A 12,789-nucleotide genomic window follows, 5' to 3' on the forward strand; every position below is an offset into this window, starting at 1 on the left:
TGAAATTGTGAGCATCAGCATGAAGGTTCCAAATCCAAGTGGTAGTATCAGGACCCTTAGCTATTGTTCTCGAGAAATGACCCGGTCTGGCCCATTCCTCGAAAGAAGTTTTTATGGAATCCCTATCTACCAAAATTTTGACTTTTGGTTCTGACGAACGGATAATCATTTAGTCCTCCTCTTTCCAGACAACACATACAAAGAGACCTGCCAATAGTTAAGTAATTAGTGAACCTATAAGAGATTTTTATACTTAGTTTCTTTCTCTCTATCTCCCATCTATTTATTTTTTTTATTTAGTTATTCACTAGAGAAATTATGATCTGGAATTTGATCCGGGGCAAGTGTTCGGATCTATTATGACATAGCCATGAGGCGCTCAACGAACCTTTTGAACTTATAAAGCCTTTTTCCGGGTTTTGAATTGACACAAAAACAAAACAATTTTTTTGTAGAACCTAATGTATTCACATATCTTCATTAGAAGTTCCTAAATGGGACTACTTTATGTCTTACATAGAACATATTTTTTTTATTTTTACTTAAACCATTTAGGCTATATACTGTCAACTTGATCCTGTTTATATCACTACATAAAGTTACAGCATTCAGACTATAGCCAAGGATGCGTTTATTGGATTATCATAATAAGATGCAAAATCAACAAGTCATTGTTATTGATCAAATAGAATGTTTAACACGAACTGCGAGTTCTAGAACATTCCCAACATAAACTCAATAGACCGATCTAACCCCCATTCATTAACTAATGGGTCACTCCACTAAAGTCCATAGTTGAACTTCCCTCACTGTAGATATATTATGTCCACTCGATATAACCATGATTAGTAAGTCAACCCTTCACAGGTTTTCCGTAATAATGACTGGGTCGAATCTTTGTTTTACCCTCGAAATTACCTTTTGTTCTTTAAGTCCCCACTGATCCCCTAATGAACAATTATTTTGTGATCCAATAAACAAAACCGAGTCCCTCTCGGGCTAATGATAGGGCGGGGTCCCTTGTTCAAGACCCAAAATCAGCACTTAAGGGAACAACCTCTCTATTATCCCTAAAAGCGGGTAGGAGCGAATTTCGTCTTGCACCCTATGTCCCCAACTATCTATCCAGTCTTACCCCTGAAATGGGATGTTTATTGAGCCGGTGCTGTTGAGCCAACCCTCAACTATGCAAATCTAAGGATAATTCCAAATAATCAGGAGTTCATAGTTAGCTCAGGATTAAGTTCAAGTGACCTAGGTTATCATTTTGAAATAGTTAGTCTTAAACAGTAAACAACGTTATAAAGTAAGAGTGACTGATTTCGTGGCCTGATCTTGTATAAACCCTTTTGCACAAGGACACCCCTACTCCTCTTGTCCCAGCATGAACAAATTAGGATCACTTCATTTGTAGCACTTTATAACTCCTTGTAACAACTACAGAGCAGGCCACATCCAATAATATTACCAAAATAAGGTATCCAATCTTATTATTATACTATAGATCATTTTGACTATTTACTCGAACCTGATCCACTTTTATGTCTCCACATAAAGTTCAAGTATTCATCCAATAGTCAAGAGACTTTTAGGTTTATTGGATTTCTAATAAGCAAAACATCTATTCAATAACACATTATTGAACTTTCAGAATAAGTTCTATTGTTTATAAATCACAAGGTTTAGGACATAAAACCCAACAGGATTGAGATTAGTTAAATTTGTTTTGGAGTTCAACTTGGAGTGATTGTGTGTGTTTGAGGAGGTTTATGAAGTTTGAATGTTGTGTGGGGTGGGTTAAGATGAGTTAAACTTGTTTTGGAGTTCAACTTGGAGTTTTTGTGTTCGAGGAGGTTTATGAAGATCGAATGTTGTGCAAGGTGGGTTGAGATTAGTTAAACTTATTTTTGAGTTCAATTTGGAGTTTTTGTGTGTTTCTGGAGGTTTATGAAGTTTAAATATTGTATGGGTGGATTGGGATTAGTTAAACTTATTTTGGAGTTCAACTTGTGGTATTTTTGTATGTTTGTGGAGGTTTATCATGAAGTTTGAATGTTGTGTGGGGTAGGTTAAGATTAGTTTTCAAATGAGGGCCAGTTGAGAGTTCTTCATACATTTAATCTTGATATATATAAAATGTGCTCTGATTAATGTAATTGTAGGTAAACTACTATTTTAGAGATGTTATTTGGAAATGCAATTTGCAGATGTCATTTGGAAATATTATAACATTTTAATCTATGTATTCTCCAAGGCATATTTGTTTGTAGACCATATTTCAAACTTCTCTCTCTTTTATGTAGCAAAGGATACTGTATATCGACTTATGTTTTTTTGTTTCATTTTTCATATGGAAACGCTTTATTTGCTTAATAATATTATGAATTTTAAGTTATTGAGATCAAAATTAAAAAATAAAAAATAAAATCAGACAATTCAACTATCTTTCGACGGCTATTGATATACCATCAAGGGTTCAACCTGTTAGGATTAGTGTCCTAATTCTCCCAGAGTCTCGTTATTTTGTAAAGATACACATTGTTCAATGAATAAAATAAGTGTTATTTCATTTTGGCATTTACTCATATCCAATAAACAAAGCTCCTTGGTTATCTTATGTGAACTTAAGCATGTATATGTGATATACAAGTGGATCATGCTTTAAGTGATAACCTAAATCTGTCTGTAGTATAAGGATTAAGGTGGAATACCTGATCCTGGTGACACTACGGATATAACCCGCTTTGTAGAGGTTTGCAAGTGTTGTAAACTACTACAAATGGTAGATCCTGATCATTCGTGTGGAGACGTGAAGCGGGGGTGTCCTATACAAAGAGTTTGTATAAGACCTGGACCACGAGATGACTAGACTCTGTATATAACGCCGTTGATACTAGAGACTTGCATCTCACCTAACCGACCATAGGTGACACGACCTCAATCCTGAGTGTTTTGTGAACTCTTGCCTTTGAGGGCGGTCATTTAATTAGTATGGGTGAGAATGGCCATATTACCAACTCAACATGCCTACCTTTTTGGGGACTTGTCTGATCTGGGAGCTGGGAACTCAATCCACAATATGGAATTCACTCATTTCCCAAAGCAGGGATAAGTAGAGAGATTGCTCCTATAAGGGCTGATTATGGGGCTTGAACATAATGGCCACAACTTCTCTTTGGAAGAGAAGACTCAGCCATAGTAGGACTATGATTTATGTTCATTAGAGGGATCAGTGGTACTTAAGGAGACAGATGTAACTACAGGGGCATAACGGTTATTGGCCAAGTTGTACTTACGAGTGATCTGTAAGGGTTGTCGTACTGCTGATTGGTTAAGATGGACACATAATATATCTGTAGTGAGGAGAATTCAGCTGTCGGTCTTTAGTGGAGTGTCTGGCAGTTAACGGATGGTGGATCCCATGACTAAAGAGTTTAGTCAGTTATTCACGTACCATTAGAGCTTTGGATCTGCAGGTCCATGAGGTCCCCTTGGTAGCTTAGATTCATGTTGAAGGATCAGTTCTTAGTATTGATTATGTTCAAATTGACAAGAGGTATTTTGATTATATATGATATAATCAGTATGATGTATGAGATACATCTAGTGGAGGATTGATGTAAATGAGATTTACATTAAGTACCATGGAATAGGAAAAGAACTATGGTTTATATGTTTCATGAGATGAAATATTAAAACTATAGGTTATAAATATAGTATGATAGGTTAGTTATCATTTATGTTCATAATAATCTTAATTATTAGATAATTAATACTTTTTCTTTTAAATAACCAAAGTAGTGGGTGGTGATTGATCATGGTAACCGTGAGTTTAAAAGGAAATCGGTTTCCTATTTTGAAAAAGAGTTTTTACAGAAGTTTTCACAAAAGTTTGAAAAGAATTTGAGTTTTCTCTCCGCCGAAAAGAAACTCACGGAAGTCGTCAAGTAAATACAGATTTACTAAACGACGGTTGGGCTATGTAAACGATCATGCAGGTGCTAGCTAAATGATCGTGCAGTGTTTATTAAACGATCACATAGCTTTGTTAGACGATCGTTGGCCCAAGGTAAACGATCGTGTAGAATCGACCGAGCTAAACGATAGAGCTAAACAATTGCATAGCTTTTGCTAGACGATCACATAGTTTTATCTAAACAATCGCATAGTTTTATCTAAACGATTGGGCATCGACCTATACGATAGGTCTCCGACTTCTCCCACTTGCCCAGTCGTGTACGCGATCATTATTTCCTCCACTCGTCTGCCTCAAACCAAGTCTGAACAGAGCCCACCCTCTGGATTCTCACACTGAGAATACCGTGGTCACCTTGTTGGTGGTGTCAGACTCAACTCGACACCGTCGAGGTTTTCTAGAGGCCGTTCGTGGTGCTGCGGAGGCCATTCGCTATTGTGGAGGAGATCGTGACCGAGGAGATCGTTGAGGACGAGCGCGAAGTGTTCGTACTGTGTTTGTGCGGTGTTGCGGTCGTGTAGATCGAGTGTTCGTGGTTGCTGTTGTTCGATCAGAGTGCACATCGGAGCGTGGAGACGCTTCTGCCGTTGTTAATACAGCTTTTTCTTCTGTACATTTGATGTTCATGCTGTAATTTCTCTGTACATTGTATAACCACTTGTTTTGAAGTCGACTGTAAATGATTTGTTGATTTATGATTGTAATTTGGAATGATTTTGCTTCCACTGCTCACGAAAATCTCGTTTCCGATTTCCTTCACAACCATCTCCTGATGGCTAGTACGTCATTAGAAGATTCATTTCTGAAATGGAGTTGTTAAACCAATCTCCCGACGACATTGGACATCATCGGGAGATAGGTGAAGTGTCGACGGTGTATACTAGGTGTTAGGCATTTTTCATAACTCCCGACTGTGGGACTTTAGCCCTTGGGAGACGTTCTCCTAACAAATTTTTCCTAACCAAACTCTCGTTAATGTTTCTTGTGTCGGGTGTAGATCCCAACGCATTCTTGACCATTTCCCAACAAATTGAGCGTCGAAAAATAGTAAAATCTTGTAGTACTTAAAAATGAAAGTATAAATTAATACGTGAATATTATAGATATGGGTATAAATATTTGTTAAGTGAATATAAACCTTGTAAGAAATTATTCCAAAAACATGATTGAATCTTCCTATTTAACACAATTTTTGGGAACCAATTATTATTTGACATGCTACATTTGTACTTTTGATTACTCTTTCGAGGAATGGTAGAGGTACTTAGGTTAGGTTAGGTTACGTAGGCATGGAAATTATAATATATATATATATATATATATTTATTTTCAAAAAGGAAAAATTATAGATTCATAAATGCCAACTTGCTCAAAGCAAGAAAAGAGAAATATCATGATATACATTTGTTATAGAGAAGATAACATTATGGGTTAGTTAAAAGTCGGCCCAAAAACAGGATTTATATTTATTTATTAGTTTTGTCACATTATAATAAAACTTAAACTTGATTGACAAACCATTTAAAATAAGGTGGTGGTTGTGATATATTTTCTCAATAATAATTAAAGAAGTTGTAAAATTATTATAATGTGCCACAACCCCTGTTTTTGTTTCTTTTTACAGCCCTTACCCCAACTTGATTTACCTGTTATGTTGGTGGTCGTGCATCCGATACGGCGGGCAAACCCCACGAGGGACGACATGACTATACTATTCGTATTAAATACATCATGCCAGAACATCTCATTTTTGCCAACTCATCTGCCTACGTGTCATTGTCAATAACCTATCACTCTCGCTACTTAATTTGATTTCACATCTCGTTTTCATTTTGTATATATATATTTTTTTAAAATTATTTTCTTTCTCTTTTTGAAACTTCTACGATTTTTTTGTGTAACAAATTTGAGGCTACGCCATTCAATTAGTTAAACATGTGTTTTTGTTTTTTTTTTTTTTTGGAAGAAATTAGAAAATTCTATTATAGTCTTATCGCTCGATTATTGCACATTTTAAATGTTAGAATGTCAATATCACATACTCGAAGATAGTCATTCAATTAGTTAAATAATCGAGGGATCCGTGTCTTAATTCTAGGAAAATTTCGATAGAAATATTGATAAAATGTTTTGAACACTTTATAAAAACAAAAAACTAATCAATAAATATTTTATAGTTTTTAAACCAATTATTATTTATATTATATTTATATTAGTAACATTTTGTTGCTTATTCTCCATGTTCTGTGGATTTTTTTATGTTATAATATATAAATATTGATTTACCCCTCAATATCGATATTGAATCCATATTGGAAATGTGAAAATATTGAGGGAAACATAGACATATCCGACAAAAATTTAATACTATGAGTACAACAAATAATCATTACTATAAATTTTTTTTGAAAATTTTTAAAGATTTTTAAAAGTGAGATTTAAATCATATGTTGATTTTACAAATTCACACGTCTTTTATATTGTTTCATTTGTATAATAATAAATAACACTTGAAAATATGCAATACGGAATCGTACAATATTTTACCATATAGTTAAAAAGGACAAAATATCTCAATCGTTACTAAAATAAATTTAAAAAAAAAATCTAGAATTAAAGATTGTGAGGAGTGAAGATCACATATACATAGAAAATAGAGTTTTTCTGTGAATTATGATGGAGAAAGCATTGGAGGGTGCAATGAATGGGATGGGAAAGCCTTTTCATGAAATTGAAACATGTCCTTCTCAATATCACAAGAAATAGTCTTCAAACTCTTAGTCTATGTCACACCACAACAACATATATGTGCCATCAAATCACTCCAACTACATCTCTCTAATTCCAACCTTCACCTCCAATCATTTTTTGTTCCTTTTACTTATATTTTACTACATTCATTATGAATATGTCTTTAATTATAAACATAATTTCTTCATTATTTCTTTAATAAGTGTTTTGATAGAGATTAAAAAAAACCAAATGCATCACTCTACTTTTAAATGTTCTAGTGTATAAACAATACACTTTTCTAAATATATATATATTACCCACATCATACTAATGTATACATACCCATATGCAATTGTTTAACACCTAATTAAATAGTTGACTAACATACTTCTCCAATACATTTCAAGTTAATATGCATCATTCTCACCAAACTCTTATAATTTGATTTATTATTGTCTTAATGTTTTAGAGACTAAATAAATGTTATGGGTTTTTTATATCTCTAAATATTACATTCTTCATATTTATTTACATACAAGAAAAAAAAATCAAAAAGATAATGCTCTATCTTAAGAATATGACGGATTCACATCGAAAAATCTTCCCACCATACATGAGAACAAACTCCGTTAATTGCTCAAGTGACCAAGCAGTCCGTCACACGATTTTGTGATTGATTAATATATTAAAGTTGCTGCATATTCCCACCTACACTGACCTCATGAATTTCCTCTGCAAGGGACCTAACATTAGTCAAATTAACATATTCCGCCTTCAATAATCGCATTGCAGTCAAATAATCAAACCCATAATATACAAACAGAGGTCCTAAGCAGCTATAGCCCAAACCTCAAACAACAATGAATCATATACTTCCCGGGGACATGCCTGTTTATATTTTTTCAAAAAATGACATAAAAATTTGATGATGTACGGAATTAATACACGGACAAGAAGAACATTAATTAAACATTTAAAATATATTGTAAAAGTCAAAAGGAGTAGATGAAAAATGGTAGGGACCAAGAATAATCTAAATCTTGCAGATAATTATTTAAGGTTTCTTCTACTTCATTTTTCGTTTTAATGTATTTAAGATTAATCATAGATTATTACTTCTTTATTAACAACGAAAACAAAGTGGCGCGAGACTTTGTCAAGATTGGGAGGATGTATAAACTTTAATTAATATTTCCTGGTCGATTAATGTAGGTCTTATTTTAATAATTTCAATACAATATTTAATCATTTCTTCAATTAACCTAATTGATTACGGAATAATCAGACAATTACCTTTTTATTTTTGTTTTTGTTTTTTGTCTAGTCTGCCTTTTGCCATACATGTTTATTTTTAAATATAACACCAATTATCTAATGATAAAATGAAGTACCAACAGCCGTAAATAAATTAATCGATGGTATGTAAACACGTGCTGAAATAATGGTATGATTAATTTCTTGCAATTATATTTATGACCGTATAATTCTCTTAAATCAATTTGAACATGACCTAAAAATTAATGAATTATTCTTGAGTTGGCACAAAATATAAAATTTCATATAGAATCCTCATGTTTCCTTTTCTATAATTTAAGACAAATGTAACAATTAAAAATTTTAATTGAATTTCTATTTAGTAAATAAATCACTTATAATTATTTATACTTGAATTTTCAAACAACTTGCAATTATTGAATCGAAAGAGACAAATGCAACTTAAATTTTAATTGTGATAAAAAAAATTGAGTGTAATAATAGTTCATTAAATTTGATCGATCTAAAATTAATTTAAAGTGGTGCCATAAACTTACACAAATATGTAGTTTTGAGAATATATAGTTTTAAATTCTGATTTTTTAGACTTGTTTAATTTCGTTAAATAATTAATTATTAGTTCGTTTTCATCATACTCATAAGTAATTAGGGTATTAATTGGAGGACTGGCCAGTTAATCAATAATTTGAGTGAGAGAAAAAAAAAGAAAGAGAAGATATTAATTAGGCCAGCACAATTTGGTTTGTTTTGTGTGTGTATACGTTATATATGAAAAAAAAAAGTTGGATGTTGTGAGTTTATACTTATAGATATAACATTTTAAATTATTAAAGTTTGTTTTTTTTTTTTTTTAAATTCAAAATTTTACGTGTACAATTTTCTGCCATTTGGCACGTGATTCATGGCAACTATTGTGCAAGCATTTGGTTTCGATGACACATAAGATATATAAGGGTTCAATTAAATAGGATCAATATTGGCAATATCACTCTCTCTCTTTTTATTTTTTATTTTTTTTAATGCAATATCTCGATTTTCTTGATGATTTCCAATTGGTATCATTAAAAAATATTGGAAAAAATATTTTGTAAGTGTACTAATTAATATTTTGATACAATCTCAAAATTTAGATATATAATTGATATATTTTTTAATATGTATATAAAAGAAGTTGGTTTTCAAAAAAAGATTTCCTTGTCGATGGATGCCTCTCTAGCCTAAAAAGAAATCCCTAATATATAGAAGTTGATGTGCATTAAAAAAACAGTATAACACAATATTATTATTAGGTCAATGATAATTATATTGATAGCTTTTCCAAAAATAAGTATTATTTTAATTGAAAAAGATTACATAATATATATTCGCTCATTGATTCAATTATTATTAGGTCTCATGTCATAAGACATATTATTTTTTCTCTTTAAAAGGATCATACTATTATATGGAAGGAAAAAAAATAGTGTAAACAGTATAAAGGTCACTACCGTTATTGTACCCTAAAAACATTTTGGGCATGCTTGGATTAATTAGAGATTTTGTTTTTAAAGTAAGAATTTTCTTTTAAAAGTCATTTTTATTTAATTTTTTTTGATAAAAAAATTTTAAAATACACATTAAAAGGGTTTCATAAACTATTTGGAGCAATTGTCAAATACTTAATTTTTTTTCTAAATGATTTATTTTTAAAATTAAACACTTAAAAAGTTAAACCAAACACACCCTTAATCTAAGCCTTAATTATCATCCATTAAATAATGAAACTTTAGTAGCTAAGATATAAATATTTTGTTTTTAGTTTTTAGTTGTTTTGAATTTATATACTTATTTTCTCCTAATTTTTAAATTGCAGTCTTAAACAAACATCCAAATTATAAGTTGAATTCTAAAAACAATTTTTCTTTTTTTAATTTTCAAAACTTGATTTGGTTTTTGAAACTACTAATAGGTTAAAGTCAAAAACTAAAAATCAAACCATTTTCAAAGGAAATCTAAAAATTTAATGTCTATTTATATACCATTTTAAAAATCTGCAAATCACTACTAAACGTTGAAGATTGTTATTCTAAATTCCAAATTTCCACCTCCAATCTATACAGGTTTTATTGGAATTTTACTTTCATATGAGAAATGATTTTAGGCCGCCTTTGCAATTATATAATGCATTTTTTTTTTTTTTTTTGTAAAATAGTAAATAACAATAGCAATAATAAATTAAAAATTACCACGTAGCAAATTTTACTGCACAAAGATAAGGCACGTCAGCCGGCAGCTCAGTTTTTCTTTCATATATATTGATATGTGGTTTAATTTGTAACGTGAGTGGCTTGAGAATTGTGATTTGTATTGTATTTGATGTTTACCCATGGCAGTTAAATATTGAAACGAAATGCACGTGCTGCCTGCCATGGACGAGTTCAGTACGTGGAAACAATTAAAAAAAATGTTAATTTTTTTCTAAAAAAGCAAGGACTTTAATTATTTTAAGCAGAGGACTGATAAGTTTGCCTCAATAAAGTGAAACCAAATACAAAACAAAACCAAGGGGAAATCCAGTTGTAGTTAAAAATATATAATAATTAATAATAAAACAAAAAAGAAAAGAAAAGAAAAGAAAAGAGAAAGGAAAAGAAATATGAAATGATTGTAGTTTACTGTTTTATGTGTCCCATTTGATCATGAATTGAATTTGGAAGGAATGTGTACTCCTATTTTACCATTCAATTTTTCAAATACCACTCTTCCCTCTAGGTTTTTTTTTTTTTTTTTGTCCTTAAATTAATGTTTTTTTTTAAAAAAAAAAATCGATCTCTATCAGAAAAAAGTGCAAAAATCTAGAACTTAGCTAACTGACAGTATATACATAATAAGACATCTGGGCGAGTAAATACTTAGAAAATTGAGAATTTTCAGTTAATCCCCTTGTGGTAATTATAAATTAAAGAAGAAGAAAGAAATTAAATTAAAAGAAATATGTGTATATATATTGTAAAGGAAGGCATTAAATCCACTCCATTCGTTTGCATATATAATTGCTTTAACTGTTTGCATCAATTAAAGAAAGAGGACCACAAGGCAGTTAAGTGCATTAATGAAAAGAGATTTACACGAGATATTTCAACACACTTCAACCAAATCCAATTACTAATAAACAAAAACAAATTGGTTAAGATAAATTAAACACCTCGCAATCTAATTACAAAAAACCACATAAATTAAACCAAAATAAAGAGGATTTACAATGTCTTTGAAAAAAAATAATTAAAATTCATAATCCCACAAGGAATTACTATCCCCAATTCCAAAATTATCAACAATGTTGTTGCTATTAGTGTAGCCGCAATCCTCCATGGTTCGTAACCAGGGCGGTGGATAAACCCATCCTTCCATCGAGTCCATTAGAACGAACTCGTGATCGTAGTTGGAAGCGAGAGTGGGGAGTTTGACGATCTCGGTGAGTTCGTCGGAGTCGTCGTCGTCGGCGGCGGAGGAAGGGGAGGGAGATAAAGAAGTGGAAACAGGGGAAGGAGAAAAGTGGAAATTAGGGTCGTCCATGTAGGCGGCTTTAGCGGCGGCGGCTTGAACGTCGCGAGGGGCGAAGGAGACAGGGCGAGGAAGGGAATGAGCGAGTTGAGGGAAGTTGAGAATGGCGGAATTACCTTTGATGGACAAAGCAGCAACGTCGTGGGCTCGAGCGGCCATTTCAGGGGTGGGGAAAGTTCCGAGCCAAATGCGGGATTTCTTGCGTGGCTCGCGGATTTCAGACACCCATTTGCCCCAAGCGCGCATTCTTACGCCGCGGTACATTGGGTGCTTGGTGGAATCGGTTCGAACGCGTTTGTTGGGGTGCTGCTTGGATTGGTTGGTATTGGCAGAAGAATTGAAATTATTCTGATGTAGTGATGATGATGGTGGTTCAGAACTTTGAGATTGTTGATCTGTTGTTGTTGTTGTTGACATTATTGGAAGATGAAGAAGAGAAGAGAAGAGAGGATAGAGTTTGGTGAATCAAAATTTTGGAAATGAGAGGCAATAGGAAGTGTAGTGTTATGTTATAATATAAAGTTGAAGAAAGGCCCACGAGAGAAATGGGTGTTTCTGCTACTACTTCCTTGGCGTAGGGTGAGTAGAAGGAGGGGCAGTGGTCCCTTTCCACCTTCAATTTATTTCTTTATTTATTTATTATATTTACAAATACAGATACGTTGTTTTGCCATTTCTGCAATTTCCTTACGCCACTGATCATTTAACGCTTATCTTCTTCTACTTATTGAAACTCCCAATTTCACGCTTCCTCTTGCCTCCGGATCCCCTTCATTCATTCCCTTTCTTTTTCCTCCCCTATCACTTCATTTAAAACCCCCAATATTTGTTTTTCGTAAATAGAAGCTTCACTTTTAGACCAGCTAAAAACTTTTGGGTTTTGGTCTAATGATTTCTTTGTCGTGTAATTGGATCGAGTTGGTTCCCCTTAAGAATTTATTCAACCTTGTTTAAGTCTCATTAATCACTATTAAAACAATATCGATTTCATTACTTATTAACTCATTTCACTATATCCCCAACTAAACTACCCTTGAAACTAAATAATTTCACTCATTGTCTCAATAGTCTTTTTTACATTTTATTTACGGTTAAAAATACCATTTTTATCCCTTCTACTTTGTGTTTCTTCTATTTTAGTTTTCTTTTTTCAATAAATCTTAAATTTGATAATAAATCATTTTTTTTATTAAAAATACTATAAATTAGTAATAGAGATTATATTTTAGATTAATTTAAAATAGATAAAATTTGACATTTAA

At 32.2% G+C, this 12,789-nt stretch overlaps 1 pseudogene across 1 annotated transcript; it reads right to left on the reverse strand.

Moving 5' to 3' along the window:
• Positions 1–11,044: 11,044 nt before the first annotated feature.
• LOC120086483 (dehydration-responsive element-binding protein 3 pseudogene) lies at positions 11,045–12,103 on the reverse strand (annotated as a pseudogene). Its single transcript, XR_016531847.1, has one exon. The product of XR_016531847.1 is annotated as a dehydration-responsive element-binding protein 3 pseudogene (transcript).
• Positions 12,104–12,789: the final 686 nt, after the last annotated feature.

The sequence above is a fragment of the Benincasa hispida genome, chromosome 9 (assembly GCF_027475165.1).
Source record: "Benincasa hispida cultivar pf3 chromosome 9, pf3_genome.v1.1, whole genome shotgun sequence".
NCBI lineage: Eukaryota > Viridiplantae > Streptophyta > Magnoliopsida > Cucurbitales > Cucurbitaceae > Benincasa > Benincasa hispida.